Source organism: Eumetopias jubatus, unplaced genomic scaffold, assembly GCF_037043125.1.
Source record: "Eumetopias jubatus isolate StellerSeaLion01/CBP00866 unplaced genomic scaffold, mEumJub1_p1.0 scaffold_39, whole genome shotgun sequence".
NCBI classification, from domain to species: domain Eukaryota; kingdom Metazoa; phylum Chordata; class Mammalia; order Carnivora; family Otariidae; genus Eumetopias; species Eumetopias jubatus.
The window spans coordinates 989,752-1,013,189 of NW_028274845.1; the positions used below are offsets into that span (position 1 = coordinate 989,752).

Sequence of the window (23,438 nt, forward strand, 5' to 3'; positions counted from 1 at the left end):
CCCGTATCTTGTTTATTACAGCATTATTTCCAATAGCCAAGATATGGAAGCAACCCAAGTGTCCATCGAAAGATGAATGGATAAAGAAGATATATATATATATATGTGTGTACACACACACACACACACACACACACACACACACACATATCTATATCTATCTATCTATCTATCTATCTGTCTATCTATCTATTTATACCATGGAATATTATTCAGCCAAAAAAAAGAATGAAATCTTGCCATTTGCAAGGACACAGATGGAGCCAGAGTGTATTCTGCTAAGTGAAATAAGTCAGTGAGAGAAAGATAAATACCCCATGATCTCACTCCTATGTGGAATTTAAGAAACAAAACATGTAAGCAAAGGAAATAGAAAAGGGAGAGAGACAAACCAGGAAAGAGACCCTTAACTATAGAGAACTAACTGATGGTTGCCGAGGGTAGGGGGGCTTGGGGGATGGGTGAGGTGATGGGGATTAAGAAGTGTACTTGTGGTAATGAGCACTGGGCAATGTATGGAAATGTTCAATCACCATGTTATATACTGGAAACTCATGGAACTGTATGTTAACTATACTGGAAAAATATTTTTTAAAAATTTGGAACAATTTTAAAAAGGTGGACCATGGCTTGCTAGATTTCTTTGAGTTGACCTCATGCCATTGACCTGTGGTTGTATTCCTGGAAGCAAACATGGGCAGTTCGAGGTCATGGGTCAATGATGGATGATGTCCACAGTAGATGTGTGCAGTGGTGTTCAGTGGCATAGAAGCTGAGGTTGAGGAGAGAGAAACAGGCAGGCAGGGGAAGTGGTGCCCTGAAGCACCTCTTCACTTCTTCAGCACAGGTTCCCCCCTAGATCTTAGGAGCCAGAGACTTAGGAGGTCGCTGTAGCACTGATAAAGGCAATTGTCCACCTTTAATGTTTGTGGGTCCTGCCCCTGGGCTCCCAAGGAAGCGATGCTTTCACATTTACCAAGGTCAAAATGAATCCACAAAACCTCAATGCATGGGCTCTATTTCACCCCAAGCACACATTGGACATCTGCTTTATGAAAGAAAAGAACCCAAAAGGAGCATTCTGGAAAAGATAAGAAAAAGGAAGACACTTCCCTGGTTCCCATAACATTAAAGCCATACAGCCCTACATGTACTAGAAATTTAAGACCGGGAAATGCAGTGACTTTCTACAATGTCTTTTGTATAAAAATTTGTCACTTTTTATGTAAAAAATATATTTTGGTATATAACCCTTTATCAAAATTTCCTTTGTCATGACACTCTCTCCTGGTAAAGATTCCCTGTCCCATGCAGCTGTACTAATCAGTGCTCAGGTAAAACTCACAACCTTTTATTTTTTTTTTTTTTTGAGTTTGAGCGCCATGTGGGATGCAGAGATTACTTAAAAAGAAAATAATTGAAAAGAAGTAAAATTAAAAGAAAAATTTTAAAAATGTATATGCGTATCAGGAAATTTTATTACTCTCTGCTCTCTCACATTGATATATTTACATTGTGTTACTTACACCATTAAGAGCACCTTAATTACTGTAGCTTTACGGTGAGGTTTAAAATTTAGTAAATTTCTCCAATTTAATTCTTCAAGGTTGTCTTGGCTATTTAGGTATGTTGATTTCCAAATACATTTGAGAATTAGCTTGTAAATTTGCCCCCAAATTGCCTTCTCCAGTATGAATCAGAATAATGCTGATTTGATGTTCCAACAAATTTGAGTGGTCTAGTCCATGAATGTGATATATTTTTTCCTAATTATTTAGTATCCTTTAATTTATTTCAGCAAGAGTTTTCAGGCATCTTTGTTACATGTGTTCTCATACATTTAATGAAGGTGGACATGAATCTCCTCTCTGTTTATTGAATTTCATTTCCTTTTTTTAAAAATTTCATTTTCTAAATGCTCACTGCTAGTATAGAGAAATATAGTAGATTATTACATGAATGTTGCTGAGGTATAATTTAGGTACAGTAGACGGCATCCCTTTAAAGTGTACAATTAAGGCTGTACTTTCAGAGATCATTTCTTTCTTTCTTTCTTTTAATTTTATTTTATTATGTTATGTTAATCACCATACATTACATCAATAGTTTTTGATGTAGTGTTCCATGATTCATTGTTTGCCTATAACAGCCAGTGCTCCCTTCAATGCTGCCCTCTTTAATACCCACCACCAGGCTAACCCATCCCCCCACCCCCTCCCCTCTAGAACCCTCTGTTTCTCAGAGTCCATCGTCTCTCATGGTTCGTCTCCCCCTCTGATTTCCTCCCCTTCATTTTTCCCTTCCTACTAGCTTCTCTCTCTCTTTTTTATTATTTTTTAAAATTTTTTATTGTTATGTTAATCAACATACATTACATCATTAGTTTTTCATGTAGAGTTCCATGATTCATTGTTTGTGCATAACACCCAGTGCTCCATGCAGAATGTGCCCTCTTTAATACCCATCACCAGGTAACCCATCCCCCCACCCCTCCCCTCTAGAACCCTCAGTTTGTTTCTCAGAGTCCATCTTCTCTCATGGCTTATCTCCCCCTCCGATTTCCTCCCCTTCATTTTTCCCTTCCTACTAGCTTCTCTCTCTCTCTTTTTTTAAACATATATTATTTGTTTCAGAGGTACAGGTCTGTGATTAATCAGTCTTACACAATTCACAGTGCTCACCATAGCACATACCCTCCCCAATGCCCATCACCCAGGCACCCCATCCCTCCCACCCCCACCACTCCAGCAACCCTCAATTTGTTTCCTAAGATTAAGAATCCCTCCTATCAGTGAGGTCATAGGATACATGTCTTTCTCTGATTGACTTAATTTCACTTAGCATAATACCCTCCAGTTCATTTCTACAGTTTGTTACTAGAGAATTTTCTCTGAACGTGTAGAGGACCTGAAACCTCAAGGAGGAGGCACATTGTTCTCTCCTGAGCATGAACGTGATTTTAGGTGTTGTTTCCACAGCTGCCCATTGCCACTGATGATCGTTCTTCTCCTCCTTTGGAGGGTAAGAGAGAGAGGATGCAGTGTGAGTGCTTTCTCAACAAATAAAAATTAAAAAAGATAAACTGTACAACTAAATGCATTTTCACAGATGTACATACAATTGAAACTACTGCTCCATTCAGGACACAGGGCATTTCTTCTACCTCACAGCTTCCCTTGGGTGGATCCATTGAAGTCTCTCACTGCCTTCACCCTCAGCCCCAGGCAACCACTGGCATCAAAGACGGCTTGATTTTTAACCACGTTATGGAAATGGAACTCTTTTATGCCTACATTCCTCCGTGCAGCCTAAGGATTCTTATATCTATCCATATTACTAATGGATCACCAGTTCAGAATTTTTCATTGCTAAGGAGTATTCCTCTGTATGGATATATTTGGTCTGTACATTCACCTATTCATGGCCATCTATGCAGTTTCCTGGGTTTGGCCATGGGGAATAAAGCTATGATGAATATTCATGTGCAGTTTGCTGTGTGGCCATATTGTGTAAATCCTTAGGAGAGGAATGGCCGTTCACGTGATTGGTAAATGTTTATCTGTGGTTCAGCTTTTCTCGGTGGTTGGACCATTTTTCATTCCCACAAGTGTATGAAACGTCTAGTTACTTTACATCCTCACCACATATGTTTTCGGTCTTCGTAATTTTAGCCACGGGGATGGTTGTGTAATGGTAACTCACTGTAGTATTAATTTATCTTCCCAGTGGCTGAGTGTACCGTCGAAAACTGACCTCTGTGCTTCAGAGCCAAAATATAAGACGAAGACAGAGTTTGGAATATTGAGGAACAATAGCTTTATTGCTTTTCGGGGCACAGGGGGCTAGAACAGGCCAAGGCCCTCAAAAACTGTAAGTCCCCTCCCCCTGAAGGAAGGGGCGGGGGGGTGTTTTATTTTGACAGAAATTGTGTGCATGCTGCCAGCCTCCTTCATCCTGTCTTTAGGGTGGTACCAGGCTCCTGAAACAAAAGGCTTAGAAGGGAGGAGCAGAGGTTTGCAGAAGAGAAGGAAAAGGTTACTTAGTTTAAGATGGAGCCTTGCAGAGACATTAGTGAATCCCTTTTGATTTATGTTCAACTTCATGCTTTTCAATGGTTTCAAGTGGAGCATCTTTTCAAGTGCTTTTTGGCCATTTGTGTATCTTCTTTTGTGAAGCATTTCTTCTTCAAGTCTTTTGACCAGTTTTCCTATTGCATTGTCTTATCAGACACAATATGTGTCAGAACATTACACTGAAAACTGCAGAGCACTACTTCCAGAAATTAAAGAACTAAATACATGGGGAGATAAAATTTGTGGTGGATTGGAAGACTCATTATGGTTAGAGGACAATTCTTCCCAAATTGATCAAAAGATCTAATACAATGCCAATCAACCTTCTAGCAGACATTTTAGTAAGTATTTCTAAGCTGATCCAAATGTTTATATGGAAATGGAAATGATCTTAAATTATCAAAGCAATGTTAAGAAGAAGGAGAAAGCGACAGACTTACATTGTCTATTCCAGAATTACTGTATAAACCTTTTGTGCAATTTAAAAGTGATTTGTCCGATTATTATTCAGTATAAGAGTTTCTGCACATTCTCACTGCAGCTTGGAAGTTGCTTTACCCCTTTTTCACTGTAGCTACTTGATCTATACTTTAGCCAATAGTTCCAAAGTTTTTAAGTGGAGAGAGAATACTGAAGCTAGAAAGTATTTCACTTAACAGAGAGAAAGACTAATCCCTGATCATTAGGGCAAGGATGACCCTACAAGACTTAATGAACTCGCCTCTATTTTCCAGTTGGCCAAGACAAAGTGGGGAGCTACTGATAGCAGCAGTTTCCTCTGCAGACCTTCATAGTGTTGACTGCTTTGGGTTTACATGGAACCTAGGTGTTGGCTGTGTCCTGAGAGGCTGAAATTGAGTTGAGGCCCAGGGTCCCTGGGTCAGGACAGGTCATCCAGCTGTTGGAAAACACGGAGGGAGACCAGGCCATCCCCAGGCAGCACTGGCCACTTCCTCCAAGGAATCCACCACCACTACACTTTTCATGACTTCTGGTAACTAGACTGAGAGCCCCACGACAATTGGGATAATGTTTTACTCATCTCTGTACTCATGACTCCTAGGACCAAACCAAGCACTGAGGAAGCTCTCGGAGACATTCCTTCATGGATCTGATAAAGGGGGTGGCAAATTTCTAATCTCAACTACATTCCTGTCCCAAATACATGCACGAATGCTCTCTGCTTTCTTCCAGGAGGCAACAAATACCCTTCCTTCCAGAGGAGCCTGCCCTACACTCTCAATGCCCCATGACACTCCCCTGTGGTGAGCTCTGATGAAGAGGGACTGTCCTCTTGGATTCCTCTCAATGGTTCTCTCAGTAGGAAGAGATGTCTTCGGCCTAGCCCCCTCCCCCCTCCATCCTCTGCACTGCCACCATACCCCAGGTTAGGAGAGCTACAACAGTTTTTAAAATGATTTTATATATTTATTTGAGAGACAGCGTGAGGGAGAAAGCAAGAGTGAGAGAGAGACAGAGAGAAAGAGAACAGCTGGGGAAGGGACAGGGGGAAGCAGACTCCACTGCTGAGCAGGGAGCCACCCCCCTCAATGGGGCTTGATCCCTGGAGCCTGGGATCATGACCTGAGCTGAAGGCAGGCTCTCGATGAACTGAGCCACCCAGGGGCGCTGAGCTACAAGATTTTGTTTGCATTCTTCCTCTCACTGCTTTGACCTCCTCTGTGAAATCTTATTGATGTCAGAATTCCAAGTTCATAACAGAGACTAAGGAAAATGAAACACTCAACACACCATCAAGACAAAGGTGTGTAAAGTCTTTGACAACCATAAATTCAGAAGAATATAATTGGTATCACTGCCTCAGAGGCAAGGGTCTCCTAACCTGGCCCTTCCTGACCTTAGGGTAGAACTCTTTGTGGTAAGAATGGACAAGTCCAACCTTTATCCAAACATCACTGATCCCTCTAAGCCCACACTTACTTGGAGAACATCGACCGTGAGGGAGCTCCAAGGTCAAAGCTAGGGGTCTGGGGCAGAACCTCATGGTTACATCGTCCACCTCTTTTTTTTTTTAAGATTTTCTTTATTTATTTGACAGAGAGAGACATAGCGAGAGAGGGAACACAAGCAGGGGGAGCGGGAGAGGGAGAAGCAGGCTTCCCGCCGAGCAGAGAGCCCCATGCGGGGCTCGATCCCAGGACCCTTAGATTATGACCTGAGCTGAAGGCAGACGCTTAAAGATGTAGCCACCCAGGTGCCCCTCCTCCTCCTCCTCCTCTTGGAACTGGTGCTTCCCTGCAGTACAAACCAACCCCGATCCATTCTGTGGGGCTCCTCGGGAGGTGCACAGGTTCACCGTGGACGAAGTTACTCTCCTCGTTCTCCTTGCTCAGCTCAGGCTGCTCCTTGCAGAGTTGGATGCCGCTGTATGCATTCCTCAGTTTCCCCTGATTTTTCTGGACCCAACTTGTCCTTCTTCTTACCTCCTTTGGGCAACCACCTGCTCCACCATTGCCTTGTCCTTCTTTGCGTTATTCTCATCCTCCAAACCTGCTGATTTTCTGTCTCCCAAATGCTCCCTCTGTTCTCTGTTTTCAGTGTGGGCTCAGCTCAGGCTCCTGCAAGAGACACACAGTGAAGGGACCAAGTCAGGTCTCAGCTGCAGTCCCCAGGGCTGCTTCAAAGGCACCGCAGACCCTTGTGCACTCACAGAAACTGAGCAGGAAGGGACCGTGGAGAATTTGAATAACAACCTTATCTTACATATGAGGAAGCTGAGCGCAGAGAGATGAAGAGATTTTCCCAAACTCCTTCAGCACTTGATGGCAGCACGGCCCCCACACAGGACTTGGCTGCGAGCTTCCCTGTGGAGTCTCCTAACGTACCCTCTGGGAAGGCACATCTGAATTTCAGGGGACACTTAAATTAGAAGTTCAACTTAAAAATAAATACTTTTTAGGAGACTTTGGATCAAATGTAGATATTTCCACTGTTAAAAATACCAGAAATTCCTTCCTGGGGACAAATCTTTTTCCCAGGTATATAATTCTGTTACTTCTTTCCTTTACAAATCATTGGCTAAGATATTAGGATCACAAAAAAGGTATGCAGGGAAGGAGAAGTTCCTCTGTTACCTGTCCTGGTCTCCCAGCTTAAGTAAGAATTAAGTTTCACTGAGACATTGAATACGCATGGAGAACGGATATTGAAATGGAGACCCTTAAAGAAATATAAAGTATTAAGGCAGACAGTTTTTATGCATTTTAGACAAGGAGAAAATACATTTCTCAGGGATTTGGGGGAGTTTTAATTTAGAGAGTGTCTAGACCGAATTTAGAAACCCTGGTGAGAAGGATGTCTTTTTACTTCTTAGTACAGGGGGTGCCTTTTTCATATGGGAGATTGGTTTCCTGCTTTCAGGGAGACAGAGGAGGGTTTGAGTGTCCTGGTACCAGTTTCTTTTTGGGTAGCTTCAATTCAAAATAATCAATATTGTCGACCTCAGAGAGTCGGGGACCTGGGGTGGCGAAGGAACTGAGAAAAAGAGACTACCGCGGCGCCTGGGTGGCTCAGTTGGTTAAGCGGCTGCCTTCCGCTCAGGTCATGATCCTGGATTCCAGGGATCGAGTCCCGCATTGGGCTCCCTGCTCAGCAGGGAGTCTGCTTCTCCCTCTGACCCTCCCCCCCCTCATGCTCACTCTCTCTCTATCTCATTCTCTCTCTCAAATAAATAAATCTTTTAAAAAAAGAAAAAGAGACGACAGTATAGCGAGGCACAGGGGACCCCAAGCAAACAGCCCGAGGTCCTGAGGTTTATTTTCCATAATCTAATATACCTTCTACAGTGATATAGTACTATAATGATTTACAGCAGGGGCTTAGTAAGGCGCATCTTCCACGTACACAGGGTTAGTCAAGTGAAGTAATGGCAGTGGAGAAGGAATAAAGAAATCTGCAACTGGCTGTGATCAATTAATTGTAAACAGCATTGTACTCGGTCTTTAACACAGGATAAGAAAACAAAAAAGGGAATGCACAGTGTGCTGTTTACAGCTGGCTTCCTATCTACAAAACATCTTCTGCTGTGTACTTTAGATCAGAGCACACACATCCCAAGGGCATTTCACTCTGATCCTTTCAGGTTATTTTTAACCCTGCAATCTCGAGTTTTCTCAGAGATCTTGGAGTCTGAATGAACATGCACCAGTGGTCGTTGTGGCATTCTGTTTCCCCCAAATATGCCATTGTGGTACATTTTGGGCAATCTGACCTTGGCGCCTATGGGTACTATGGTTTCTCTCCGCCTTGCTCATTACTCAGTGCCTATTTCAGAGAGAAGGCTAAACATATCATTCTTAGAAATACCAAGGTGGCTCTCTCGGTTCAGCGTCTGACTCTTGATTTCAGCTCAGGTCATGATCTCAGGGTCATGCGATTGAGCCCCAGTTTAGCCTTCATGCTCAGTGCAGTCAGCTTGGGATTCTTTCTTCCTCTCCGTCTGCCCATCACCCCTGCTCTAAATAAATAAATAATATTTAAAAAAGAAATACAAAATAAATCCCATGACCTTATGTGAAACTAATACAATGCCTATGTTAAGTGGACCAGATTAGTTTAAAAATTATTTTAAAGCGCACCTGGGTGGCTCAGTTGTTTAAGTGTCAGTCTTTGGCTCAGGTCAGAATCCCAGGGTCCTGGGATAAGCCCGTATGTCCAGCTCCCTGCTCAGTGGTGAGTCAGCTTCTCTCTGTTCCTCTTCCACTACCCCCACCACCGCTCCTGATATCTCAAGTACTCTCTCTCAAATAAGTAAATTAAAAAATTTTAAAAAGCAATGCAATGGTCCTCTCTGGAATCAACCCACACATAAGCATGCTTTCTTTTTGCTGCACCCCAGTCCCCCTTTCTCTTTATTACCTATCTGACCTACATCCTTCCCCCAGCGATGGAGACAGCTCAGATGCACTGCTTCACCTGGTGGTGGGGCCAAAGAGAAGTGCACACATGGTTAGAATGGGCTGCCTTGAGAGTCAGCCGAAACGTAGCTACAGGCAGTTAGAAACAAGCCTAAAGTACCATTAGGAATAAGCACTACAACATTTAGCGGTACAGATTTTAGGTGTGGTATTGATATCACCTTCCTTGTACAAATGTGTTTAGACTCAAGCATGAGACTATGGGATCAGACAAAATGAAAGAAAACTGTGTCAAGTGTGAAGATACTAAGTTACCAAAGTTATTCTGAGTTGTATAATTAGTTTGTCCCTTAGCCCCTCATTTCCACCTGCAGAACCTAGAAGACGTGCAACAGAGTCTCCACTTGCCATCAAAGTCAATCTGAGGACACAATAATTTAAACTGTTAACCCAAACTTTCCATTTTTTCTTAACCTGTGTTGAATACCAGGCATTTCGATTGCCCATTCCCATTTCCAGGGAGACTGCAGTGAGGACGGAGAATAATGTGGTGCATCCAGGTAATAGTCTGTTTCTTGGTCCGCTTCTGTGCTCAGCATGTCAACTTTTGTCTGCCAGTGGACCTCTAACCACACAGGGGAAACCCAACAAATATTAAAAGTGTAGGTTCTCTAGGTTAATCTACATTTAGGATTCTGTAGTGCTCAGAATGGCTCTTGAACTGCAAGGACCAAGGTAGATGCCCCCTCCTTACCTTAGGGGGAGTAATTCTGATTCCTGAAGCATGCACCTCTTCGTTTTCTATTTATTATTATTTTTTTTAAATTTCAGCTAGGCTCCATCACCTACGTGGGACTCTAATGCATGACCCTGAGATGAAAGTTGCACGCTCTACTGACCGAGGCAGCATGCGTCCCCCCAGCACCTTTGATGCAGGCAAATACCATGATTTTCATGTTGGAAAAATACTGCAAACTGTGGGACATGCCTTCAATCCGCTCCACTCCTTCTGGGCATGTTTCCTGAGTTCCGACTGTGTGCGAGTCCTCTTTCCCACCCACCCATAGAAGGGCATATACATGGAAAATGTGCCCATCCATAGAATACCCTCTAGGATCCCAACCTAGATCCGCTGGGATCCCTGGGGTCTTTTCTGTGTTATGCTCTCCTGCTCTCAGTGTGTTTCTGCCTCTAAAGGCACCTGTGAGCAGGACTGCCCTGGGGCTCCTGGAGCTCCTTTGTACCCAGTCCCAGAGAACGGGGAGTACATGCCGTATATGACCACAGCCCCCATGTATCTCCCCTCCCCAAAGGCACTCAGCCTTTCACTAACAGGTGCTGCAGGGTCAAATCTCCATTCCTGGCCCAGGGGAGACTAACTCTGAAACACAAGTGTCCCCTAGGCTCTCCTAAACCTGTCAGGACAAAGCTCCCCCACAGCTGTTGCTGGAAATCACAACTTACACAGCAATGAACTCAAAATGGTCACAGATCTAAGTATAAGAGCCAAAACTATTGTGCAAGAGGACTACATGGGAGAAAATGGTCAGGAATTCACAGTAAGCAAAGAGTTCTAAGTCACTACGGCAAGAGCACGATACGTAAGAGAAAATTGAAGATGAAGAAGTTTTTTGCATCAAACATTGCCACTGAGAAAAGGAACAGAGAAGCCACTGATTAGGAGAAAATATTTGTGGATTAAATACCCAATGGGGACTCACGTTCACGAGAGACAAGAGGACTTTGAACTCACTCAATGGGCAGAAGCAACACACTCGTTTAAGCCAGTATAAGAGTCGAATACACATGTACCAAAGGAGACACATAAAAAGGTAATCAATGTTATTAGTAATATGTTATTATTTCTCAAAGAAATGCAAGGAAAACCAGGTACCATTTTACACCAACTAGTGTGCTTACGTCCCAAAGACGATACCAAGTGTTGCTGAGGATGAGCAGAAACTGGACCCTCCTATATTGCTGGTCGCAACGTAAAATATAACAGCTCCTGCAGAAGCCACTTTGAGAGTTCTTAAGAGTTCAGCACAAGCTTGCCATAGGACCCAGCCATTCCACAACTAGGAATCTATCTGAGAGAATAAAAACATATGTCCGCTCAAGTCTCGTCAGAAATGTTCCGGGCAGCGTTATTCACAATGGGCAAAAACTGACAGCAACACAAAGGGCCATCGGCTGGTGAATGGACAAACCAAATGTTTCCTATGTGTACCATGGCATCTATTCCGCAACAAAAGGCACAGAAATCTGATCCAAGCTACAGCATGGAGGAACCTCAAAAGGATGCTAAGTGAAAGAAGCCAGTCACCAAGAACTACAGACTGTCTCATTCGGCTTATGTAAAATGTGCAGAAAGGAGCAATGCACAGAGACAGAAAGCAAATCAGTGCTGCTTGGGGCTGGAGGAGGGAGCGGAGACTGTCTGCAGAGGGGCTGGAGGGAGTGTGGGAAGGTGAAGGAAGCCTCTGAAACAAACTAGGGCACTAGCTGAACAACTCTGTCATTGTTGACAATGGGTGAAATTTATTGTATGTCAATTTCACCTAAAAAAAAAAGAAAGAAGGCGACCCTCGCACATCAGTGGGTCCTGGGGTCCCCAGGCAAACACTGCCTGGTGAGGGGCCACATCCTGGAGTCCCAGCAGGTGGTGGCTCAGAGCCTGGTTTCTGACCTCCCAGCTGGAGTCAGGGGTTCAGTGCCTGTGCCTTCAGCCTCAGGCCCTGGCAGTTCCCCTGGAATCCACCAGGCGGCAGACTACTTAAGGGAACAGACCTTCAAGTGGCCCAAGGACACCAGGGGGAAGCAAGCAAAGATAGGGTACCAGCTGGCTGGAGATTCCTAGAGGAAGTGAAGGCTGCAGGACCCATGGAAGCTGCTGGCAAGATCTGGATGGATCTTAAGTAGGTTTGTTCCCCTGGGTGGGCTCTAAGCACTAAGCTTAGGTTAACATCCAAAGGTTCCCTTTGATGCTCCCTCCTGCAGTGGCACTGAGGCTCCCCCCGTGGAAGCTCAGCATAGGGAAAAGAACCTGTGCTGCTGTTCACCTTCTTCTGAGTCGAAATGGAACACTTGGGCTGCGTTTAGGGGAATCTGCCCTTTTCTGGCCCTCTATGTAGGGTCAGCTCCTGGGTGCTGAACCATCCCTGCAGGAGGCTAGAAGAGGCACTCTGGTCCTTCACATTGGAGCTGGGCTTGCAAAGAAGGGTTCCTGCTAATCCATATTTCCCTGGCCCTGGCTGAGCATCCTGGTCCAAGATCAGGGGCTGCAGTGGCCTAAAATAGGGACTTCCTACATGTCACTGCTCCTCTCTGGAAAGTCCAAAGGCGGCCCATGGTAGTGGTGGGGGGAGGGGAGGGCATAGAAACCTATACTCTGTCAAAACATCATCCACAGTGAAGATTTAAAAACAATGTTAGAGGACAGATCTCATATTATGTAGTCGGTGGTGCAGTAACAGCTCTGCGAGGTGAAAGAGGGTAGCTACACTAGTAATCAGCCTAACATAATTTATAGAGTCGTCCAATCCCTGTGTTGCCATGTGAAACTGATCTCACATGGGGAATCAGTTATGACTCAATTGTTTAAAAACCTGAAGGTGAGGGGAAAACATTTGAAAACGAAGCAATAAAACTATAGTTGACTGGGGAACAACATGGCTTTGAATTTTAGTGAACAATGTCGGTCCACTCATGGGTTGATTATTTTTTTTTTTTTTTACAAATACAGTCTAGTACAAATGTAGAAATACATTTTCTCTTCCTTATGATTTTCTCAATGATATTTTCACTCTAACTCACTGTATCAAAAGAATAAAGTACATAATTCAAGTAACCCACAAAATATGTATTAATCAACCGTTTTTGTTATCTGTAAGACTTCAGTAGGCTATTAGTAGCTATGTTTTCTGGGACTCAAATGTTATACAAAGATTTTCAATTGTGGGACTCTGTACCCCTAACCCCCAGGTTCTTCAAGGGACAATTTGTATCTGGATTTGCAAATGACATACTCCTGTATACAGAAAAATACCAAATACACACACACAGAAACCACGACTATTAGAGTCCATAACCTATTTCAGCAGAGTTGCAGCGTACAAGGCAGACAAATCAGGTGTTTCTATAACCTAGGAATGGACACCGGGAAAGTCAATTAAGAAAACGATTCCATGGACAACAGCACCCACCCGAATGGTATCGAAGAATAATTGAGTCAAGGAGGCACAAAACCTGTACACTGAAAACTACACAATATTGCTGCAAGAGATTAAGGAAGACCTCAACAAGTGGAAAGACATCCTGTGTTCATGGATTGGAATGGTTAAGGTGGTTCAGAAGGCAACAGCAGGATCTGCAGATTCTTTTGGATTCCTATTGAACGTTTTTCTTCTGCCTTCCCTAATCACCATCAGCCCCTTGCAGTACATTTCCTTTCAGACATTGTGGTTTTCATCTCTTCATGTGAGATTGGGTCCTTTTTTTTTTTTTTTTTTTAACATTTTCCATGTATCTGCTGAATGTTTTCACCAATGGGATGCAGTTAGAACAAATGCTTTCTTGTGCTCTGGTGATTCCCATCTTGCTGTCAGCTCTGGGTCATTTTCAGATGAGTGATCCATCTCTTCAGGAGGGCTCATTTCCCCCCTTTGTCTGCATACCTCAAACTGTTGGATGGAACGCCAGACACTGTGAATGTTACCTTGCTGTTTGCTGGATATTTTTGTGTTTTCTATAATATTGAGCTTTGTTCAGGGATGCACTGAAGTTACTTGGAAACATTTCTGCTGTTGCTTCAATGCATAGTTCAGTGGCCCAGAGCAGGGCTCCGTGGAGGACTCACCATGAGTTCCAGGTACTGTAGCAAGCCCTCCCCCTGTCTTCCACCCTATTCGTCACAAATTAAGAGGGTTACTTTTGCTTAGTCTATCTGTTGGACACAGGCACTGTTCCCAGCACCGTGTGAGCACCAGGCCCTTTGGAAAGGATTACCCCCTGACTTGCTGTCCATGCCTCCCCAGGGCCCCTCCACAACTCTGGCTAGGTGACTTCCTGCAGCTCTTTCCTCCCTGAGACTCAGTCCTGGGTTCTCTCAGATCAGTGTCCTCAATTCCAGGAGCTCCATGGGGCTCCTATTCAAGTTCCCCTCCCCCCAGTGCCTTGCTTGGAAACTCTCTAGAGCCAGTACCTCTGAGCAGCTCTAGGGCTCTGCTCACCATTGTGTTGCCATGTGTCCGGGATGGCTGTCCCCTTTGCCTGATGCCCAGGATCTTGGAAATCTCCACTTTGCACATCTTGTGTGACGCTGTTGCTCTTTTGTTTAATTGTATCTGGCAGAAGAGTAACCCGTTGCTGAGTCCCAGTTGGTGTGGCTCCCCTAAGTGAAAATCAAAGTTGGAAGACCCTCAGTTGTAGATTCTGAATAGAGGCCTTTAGGGAGTAGAGAAAAAAACACCAGCTCTGGTGAAAGCCTGAAGCCAGAAACCCCTTCAAGCTCAGTTTGACAAAGCAATGCAGGTACATCAGTAGGGACAGTTTTGGCTTGAGCCCAAGAGCTGCAGAAGGCCCACGGCCCTTTGTCCTAGAGCTAACCTGCTGTTTGGGAAAGGTCTGTGGTGCCAAACCCAGCGGGTTCTTTGTGAGTAGACAGAGGTGCCTCTTTAAAGCCTGTCAGGGGGCATCTGGCTGGCTCAGTCAGGAGAGCAGGGGAGTCTCCATCTGGCTTCATGAGCCCTATACCTACTTTGGGTGTAGGGATTACTTCAACAAATAAACTTACAATAAATAAATAGTACATCAAGCCGGACCCTCTCTAGTCTCGGATGGGTCCTCTGGAGCAAGGCTATACTAGGTAGGCTACCAAGTGGCCTAATCAAGGATATGGAGTCTGGGGATTGGGTGAGGCTTTGCAGGGTGCCTGGGGGGATAGGTGGGGAGGGGAGGGAGGAAGGAGAAGGGATGCAAACCCCTGTTCCCTGGGGAATGAAAAGAAAGCACCTTTGCTGGATCAGGGACTGCAAACCACATACTGAAATATAAGCAGAGAAATTGCTCTGCGAAAAACAGAAAAAACCCCGACAGCCAAGGTGGGATGTATGACCAGTGGACAGAAACTGTCCTGCATGCTTTTGATTGAGAAACAGCCAAACCCAGATTCTCAAGAAAGCAGCCCTTAAAAGCAGAGGTGTTTTCTTCAGGGTCCTGGTGTCCCCTGAGTGAGCTTCCTCTTCAGCCCATGTCATCAGCCAAAGTCATGGAAAAGACAAAACAAACAAACAGAAAAATGAATAAGAAAACAAAGGCTATTCTTAAACAACCAACAACAGGTGAAAGAGCAAAAGCAGCCCCCCACAGCCACTGCCACAAATAATGCAGAGGAGTTGTCCATACTCGGGGAAATCGCGGGGGTCAGCATGTCCCTGGTATGATGGAAGGGCCTCCCCTGGGAAAACCACCTGCTTGATCCCGGAGTCTCCCCTGCCGGGTAAGTGTGACTCCCTCCGCCTCCGCCCCACACCAGTCTCACCCCCCTTCCACCGGACACACAGGCTCACTCGCCTAGGCGCACCCCAACACCCTCGGCACCCACTCCTGTCGCAAGCATCCTCACCCTCCACACGACGCTTCCGAATAGGATGGACGCAACAGCGCTGCTACCTCCTCAGCCCCACGAATTCTAAGTTGCAGAACCCCACCGCCATGTTGCCTGGTTTGCATCAGACAAGCCCCGTCCGTGAAGTCAAGGGCTTCGCCTCAGTCCCCAACCCCACCCCATCTCCCTGCCCCCCCAGCTCCCCTCCCAACTTGGATTTTAGTACTGGTGTTCCTCCTTCTCCTCCTCCAGTCCCCCTTCCCCTTCTCCCTTCCCGTGCCCTGGCTTCCTTCCTCACCTGCCCAGTCTCCTCTGTCTCCTGAATTGGTTACCACTCTTTCCTCTCCCTGCAGCTATGGCCCCCCAAACCCTACACAACCCCCCCCCCACCCAGCCCAGGGAAGGCTGTGCCAGCCAGAGAGAAACATGAGGGAGGACTTTCCAACAGCCCGCGAAGAGCAGATACAACTCTCTCTTGCTCTCTCTAGCTCTCTCTCTCTTTCCCTTCGGACCCTGGTTGGAGGACACCGAGTGCCATGGCTGCACCTGTACAGTTCAAACCAGTCCCCACAGCCTCCCCCAGCCCTGGACACTGCGGGGGGGAGGGGAGGACCAAAAGTCCGCAACCCCTGGGCCCTTGGGCTGACACCAGCCCACAACACTCCACACGCTGAACACATCCCAGGGCCTGCTTCTTCCCTAGGAGGGCTCCTAGGACAGGGACGGCGCGCCCCCTCGTGGCCGCGCGGGGAGACGCCCAAGGATCCCGCTGTTGAGGGCAGGGCCAAAGGGGACCACTGCTTCTGCTCCCTTAAACCAGGCTCAGAGTTCTCAGCAGGGGGTTAGTGGGGTCCCAGGCTCCCCACTCTGCCACCGCCTGCCCTCCCTCCACCGCTGGGCGCTTCCCCCTGGAGGGGATTTCTGCAGTCAGGTCGGCCTTTGGAGGGAAAATAGCCAGGTCTGGAAAACTAAACAGACTATTTTGAAGAGATTTGGGCAATTGTATGGTCATGGATGGAGAGCCCTAGGGTTCTGATTTGCCTTGTCTTGCTTGCACCTTGAGGTAGTGGTTTACTTTTCCCGGAATGTTTAAATTAGAAAAGATTGGAGGGTGGAGAGGGGGCGTCCAATTTTAGTTGTCACCTGAGATCAATAGTGTGCTGCTGGGTAGAATAATGCCCCCTCCCTAGGAGCTGCCCAGGCTAATGCCAGGAACCTGTGCACATGTTCCATCCTGCAGCAAAAGGGACCCTGCACAGGTGCTTATGTTAAGGACCTTGAGATGGGGAGATGATCCTGGATTATCCAGGCGGCGCCCTGCAATGACAAGGGGGTCTTAAAACACAAAGAGGCAGAGAAGAGGTCAGAAGGAGGCTGTGTGAGGAGGACTCTGCCTGCTGGGGCTGGGGCTGAGCATGGAGGAGGGGCCTCTAGGAGCTGGAACAGGCAAAGAGAAACACTGCCTGCTTAACCTAAAAAATAGAAAGCGCCAGGTATTTTACCAGCCAAATTGGGATTCCTGGGGAATAAAAGGGAAAGGTGATGTGGGACAACCAGCTGGTCTGAGGAAAGTCACCTAACCAGAGCTGTGCAGGGTCCCTGGTGTGGCTTGCAGTGAGGTCCTGCTCAGGGCCTCCATGGGAGGAAAGGCCAGCAAGTCAGGGGGCAATCATTTGAAAGCAGTAGAGGGAACAGGACCTGGAGCTCTCCCAGGCAAAATGGCCCCTAATCAGGAGCCAGATCCGTCATCGGAAAATAATCCAGAGCTGACACATGTGAGAACCGCCAGAGAAGGATATGAAAGCTTTTAGTATAAGTTTTCCATCAGTTGTAAATGTTAAACCGAGAAATAGAAAATATAAACAACACCCTCTCTATCTTTAAGAGATGAAAACTACAACGTCTGAAAGGAAATATACTACAAGGTATTGACAGAATTTAGAAAATGCAGAAGAAAAATTTTTGATAGAATTGTATTGACTCTGTAGATCTATTTGCATAGTATTGCCATATGAATTATATTAAATCTTCCAATGCATGCATACAGTTGTTTTTTTCCCCCCATTTGGTCTTTCATCTCTCGCAGAACCATTGCTTCTTATGCTTTTCAGTGAACAAGTCTTGCTCTCCTTGAATGAATTTACACCTGACACTTTTACTGTGTTGTGTGCCATTGTAAATAGAATTGCTTTCTAAATTTCCTTCTCAGATTGTTCATTGCTAGTGCATAGAAACACAACTGATTTTGTATATATGGTACCCTGCAACTTTACGGAATGAGTCTATGGACTCTGATATTTTTGTGTGTGGATGATTTGAGGTTTTTCTATCTTTAGGAGCATGTCCTCTGTAAATAGAGATACAGGTTGACCCTTGACCAATGCGGAGTAAGGATGGTGACTCTCAAGATCAAAAACCTGTGTATAGAGGCGCCGTGAGGGGCGGTAGCAGCGGCGGTGGTGGTGATAGTGGCGGTAGCTGTGAGGGGATTCCGGGAAGATGGTGCTGATTAAGGAATTCCGTGTGGTTTTGCCATGTTCTGTTCAGGAGCAAAGTTCCTGCATTCGTCAGGATGATTGCTCCGGAGGGCTCCTTGGTGTTTCACGAGGAAGCCTGGAACGCATACCCCTACAGTAGAACAAACCATTATGCCTCAGTTGTAACGAGTGTATATATGAAAGATGATTTCTTCATTAAAATTGAAACATGGCACAAACCAGACTTGGGAACATTAGAAAATGTACACGGTTTAGATCCGAACACATGGAAAACTGTTGAAATTGTCCGCATAGATATTGCAGATCCAAGTCAAGTTGAACCAGCAGACTACAAAGCTGATGAAGACCCAGCATTATTCCAGTCAGTCAAGACCGAGAGAGGGCCTTTGGGACCCAACTGGAAGAAGGAGCTGGCAAACAACTCTGACTGTCCTCAGATATGTGCCTACAAGCTGGTGACCATCAAATTCAAGTGGTGGGGACTGCAAAGCAAAGTAGAAAACTTCATTCAGAAGCAAGAGAAAAGGATATTTACAAACTTCATTGCCAGCTTTTTTGTTGGATTGGCAAGTGGAATGATCTGACAATGGAAGAAATTAGGAGAATGGAGGATGAAACTCAGAAAGAACTAGAAACAATGCGTAAGAAGGGTTCCGTCCGAGGCACGTCGGCTGCTGATGTCTAGATGAGTCCCCTGTAGGGTCAGAGACAATATCAAACTGTTTACGTAATCAAGGTCAAGTGAGGGGAACAAGTGCAGCCAGTGATGAGTGAAGAAGGATCTGACCAGTATCTGGCAGTGCTGACGTTTCCCAGATGTGTGCTTGTGATGACATACTCACAGGTTCCCAACCACCTGTGTGTGTGTGTGTGTGTGTGTGTGTGTGTGTGTGTGTGTGTGTGTGTGGCTCCATATAAAACACATGTAGAGCTACAGATCAAGATACACACACTTGTGTATATATGTACATACAAACATACTGAAAGGATTAGTACAATTTCTCCAAAGTACTGTATCTATCTTCAAGAATGCAAAAGAAAATATTTTCAATATATATACCTGGAACAGATTTTAATAATTATCAGAGTAATACCATTGGTGGACAAATTGACTGCAATGTAATACTAGCTGATATGTTTCATAAATGTCAAATTGTGGACCAATATATTTAGCCTTTTATTACTTTTCTGTTCTTTTAAATCTTCCTGTTCTTTTAAATCTTACAAATTTTTATTTTAGTCCCATAAGCAACAGACTCCCACAGAAAAATTTATTCAAAATCTTTTGGTATTCCAGTGAATCTGGAATGTGAACTCTGAATGTATTTATAATGATTTATTTCTGGATGGTTATTATCTTAAATTCAAATTGGACACTGTCTATTAGTAAGGAGTATAGTTACCATCCAATTTTTACCTGTTTGCCCTGAGGGGAAAAAATCCTTTAAAAAAAAATTCTGGTTTTTATTGGATTTTTGTATTTTAAATTTCAATATTTTTCTACATCAAACCTAGCAAAAATGGAGATGATGGTTTGTGATTTATAATAAGCACTATACAATTTTCAGGCTACTCGTAGGCAAACAAAGAAATTGATGAAGAAATGAATAGCATCGTAGGCTGTAGGAAAACTTTCGGAAGTCGAGCACTTCCATGGAGTCTTGTTTCTGAAATGACTGTTTTCTGAAATTAGAGCTTGGAAACTATGCAAATGACCTAGATTCCTCAGAGCTGACAGGCTAGAATACAGATAGTGGTGATGGTTTTGTTTTTGTTTTTGTTTTTGTTTTGCACTTTTCATATTGAAATACACCCCAAGGGGGAGAAGCTGCCTTTGAGATAGTGGAATTTCAGAGGCAGCACAGGCTGATCTCCTTGCCTGGGAGGCCCTGCTGAGATGCCAGTGCTCCACCGCCCATGGGGAGGACACCATTGGAACCTGTCACGAGTGAGCATCAGGAACGTGCTGTTAGCAGCTGCTGCCACCTTGTCCTCCTCCTCCTCCTTCTTTAAGAAAGGCACCATAGCTAGGTAAGATTTTTATCAGCTCTTTCTGTCCAAATCCAGGTTTTCTCCTGTCAGTCCTGGAAGCTTGACCAGAATGATATTGTTGGAGCCTTCCGGTCACAAACTATCTCCTTTAATCTCGTCCTTCCTGCAACACGCTGGCTCCTGTAGTCCTATCACGTTTGTAATCTGACTTGCTGACAGTCCTGCCCACCCTGCTCCTCGTTTTCCCACATGCCATGTCCCCACTGAGGTGGTGGCAGTGAGTCGGACGACGGTGTTGAGGATCACTGCCGCACCGCGATGCCCTCTTAGCCTTGGCTCCGAACCCCACGTCGAATATGTCCTCCGTGTACTCAGGATCAAGACTGATGTTTACTCTCTGGGCAGTGTTATAAGACAGGTGTTGTCAAAGCATAATCATTGTCTGCAAAATGTTTGCTGCAAGGAAGATTATTGCTAATTTTGTGAAATAAAGAGTCTCACTCTCTCCTTTTAATGGACTAAACTCTCACTGGCATCTGTAGCTTCGTTGGGAGCTTGGGCGCACATGGAAATCCATGCCCAGCGCATGGATTCTAATGTTTTCCTAACAACTGTGGAGATTTGAGGGAATGCGTGGTGAATGTAAAATACCTAGTTTACTTGGCAGTCTCTTGTGTAAATTACAGTAAAACAAAGTAAATGAAATTGAAACAAAAAATAAATTTGATCACAAAATGCCAAAAAAAAAAAAAACCTGTGTATAACTTTTGACTCCCCGAAAACTTAACTACTAATAGCCACTTGTTGACTGGAAGCCTGACTGATAAGATAAAGATGACTAACCCATATTTTGCAAGTTACATGTATTCTACACTGTATACTTCTAATAAAGTAAGCTAGATAAATGAAAATGTTATTAAGAAAATCATTCGGAAGAGAACATATATTTAGAGTAGTATACTGTGTTTATAGAAAAATGCACGTAGAAGTGTACATGTGCTGTTCCAACCTGTGTTGTACAAGGTCAACCCTAGTTTTATTTCTTCCTTCCCCCACTCTTTTTTCTCACTTTCAGTTTTGAATAGTATTTTGGCCGAGGATCGAATTCCATGCCTAGAGAGGGATTCTTGAGTCTCCTCTTGATTAGAACGAACTTTTCAAGTTCATCCCTGACATTAAATCTAAATTAGACCTGCTTTGGGGCTTGGAAATGGAGGGAAAAATCACCCTCCTTTCTTCTCACTGCATTTTAGACTTCCTCCTCAAAATGAATGTCAGGGGGCACCTGGGTGTCTCAGTCGTTAAGCTTCTGCTTTCCGCTCAGGTCGTGATACTGGGGTCCTGGGATGGAGCCCCGCGTCAGCAGAAAGCCTGCTACTCCCTCTCCCACACCCACTGCTTGTGTTCCCTCTCATCGTGTCTCTCTCTGTCAAATAAAAAAATAAAATCTTAAAAAATAAAGAAAAGTTCTTGCAAATAGTGCTGAGGACTCAGACTGGCCATTGCTTTGCTCGTGCCTCCCAATATTACACTCAAAAATATGAGCAAGACTTCATACTAGGTAAGACTTAGGACCTTGGTGGGCTAAATATTCAGCAGGCTTTATACCAAACATGGTCCTACCCTACCTTTGATAACATGTGGAGAGGACTGAACAAGAAAATATGAAGTGCAACAGAGTCATCTTACCTTGAAAAAACATGGCCATTTTGAATACTCAAGGTAGCATATGCAGAAATCTAGCCTGGGCTGCCCTGGAGCCTTGTAAGCTTTACACTGCACATTCAGTGTTTCTAGAACGCGCACGTGCACGCGCACACACAGACGCACACACACACACTCACACACACACTCCTCCAGTCCATCTCCGTAGGACTTGTGATCAAATCAGGAGCCAGTCCTCGAGTAGTAGGGCCCAGAGCCCGTGAGCAACAGATGCCTAAACAGGAGCCACTGTCCCTGCTTTTTCTACAGAAGACACGCCTGTTGCGCGGCTCCCTTCCTTGTCACGTGCCCTCTGATCCACGCCCCGCCATGTCTTTCCCCACCCACCCTACCCTCCTGGCCAATGGCCAGCCTGTGACCGGACAGGAAGTGACGTCCACGCCCCCTGGGTTTAGGCCTCCTGTGGGTTCTCAGGCCTGGTTGGGAGAGCAGTGCAGCAAAATAGCTCTTGAAAATGAAAACTATCATCGTAGGACTAAGAACAACAATAAATAGATTCGCAGAATCATGCGAAGGATCTGTACTGGAAATCAGAGCCAAAACTGTAAGAGAACGGGCGCCTGGGTGGCTCAGTCGGTTAAGCGACTGCCTTCGGCTCAGGTCATGATCCTGGAGTCCCGGGATCAAGTCCCGCATCGGGCTCCCTGCTCGGCGGGGAGTCTGCTTCTCCCTCTGACCCTCTTCCCTCTTGTGCTCTCTATCTCTCATTCTCTCTCTCTAATAAATAAATAAAATCTTTAAAAAAAAAAAACTGTAAGAGAACAAAAGGAGAAGCTAGACCCAAAAGGTGTGTCTGGTAAGGCCAGATGTGCGGAACAGGATTTCGAGCGGAGCAAGAGATGTTAGGCGAGTGTCCCGCTCAGCAGCGGGAAGGCGTGGGGATCAACGCCCCACAGGGTCGTGGGAAGAGCGAGGGAGGGCAGGGCCAGGCACCGCTGTGAAAGGAGACCCGACAGAGCCGGCCAAGTCCTGGATGCATTTGGCGGAGACCGCCGGGCACCAAAACTGGGAGCTCGGCCTTTGCCACAGATTCCAAAGAAATACATTCCCAACAGCTAACATTTAAGTGTGTGTGTGTTTGGGGGGGGGGGTGATGACATGTTCCATGACAAGAAATGTAGCATTTCCTTCTGAATGTGGCATGCGAGAGTCCTGTCATTTTGTCGGCAACACAAGATTTCAATTCTATGACACCACATCGTTGTGGATACCGTGACATGATTTTCGGGCTCAATGTGTTCCGAGCCGATGCAGTTAGACAAGGCCGAAGAATCCAGAGTGGCAGCTTGGGGCTAGAGAGCCCCCAGAGAGGACCCGCGCTTGCCTCTGGCTGGGTAATCAGAGAGCTTGCTCCCCTGTGAACTGAAGGTTGGAGCTTCCAGCCCAGCTGGGAATACTGGGTTATAACTGATCCGAGGCCTTACTAAGCTATACTGTGCGAAACATTCTTTCTTACCTAGCTTCTTCCCTGACTTATCCTCAGTATCTATTTTATTTTTGTTTTTTAAGCTTTAAAAGTTTTATGTATGTATGTATGTATGTATGTATTTATTTATTTATTTATTTATTTATTTATTTATTTATTTATTTAGGAGAGAGAGAGCACGCCCCTGCAAGCCTATAAACGGTGTGGAGGGGCAGAGGGAGAGGCAAAGGGAGAGAATCT

The 23,438-nt window shown here is 45.2% G+C and overlaps 2 non-coding genes across 2 annotated transcripts; one reads left to right on the forward strand and one right to left on the reverse strand.

Annotated features, from left to right (window-relative positions):
• Positions 1-2,838: 2,838 nt before the first annotated feature.
• LOC148161910 (small nucleolar RNA U3) lies at positions 2,839-3,051 on the forward strand. The gene has a single exon (XR_015767294.1). It is a non-coding gene; the product is annotated as a small nucleolar RNA U3 (small nucleolar RNA).
• Positions 3,052-15,288: 12,237 nt separating this feature from the next.
• Positions 15,289-15,457, reverse strand: LOC148161911 (U1 spliceosomal RNA). Its single transcript, XR_015767282.1, has one exon. It is a non-coding gene; the product is annotated as a U1 spliceosomal RNA (small nuclear RNA).
• Positions 15,458-23,438: the final 7,981 nt, after the last annotated feature.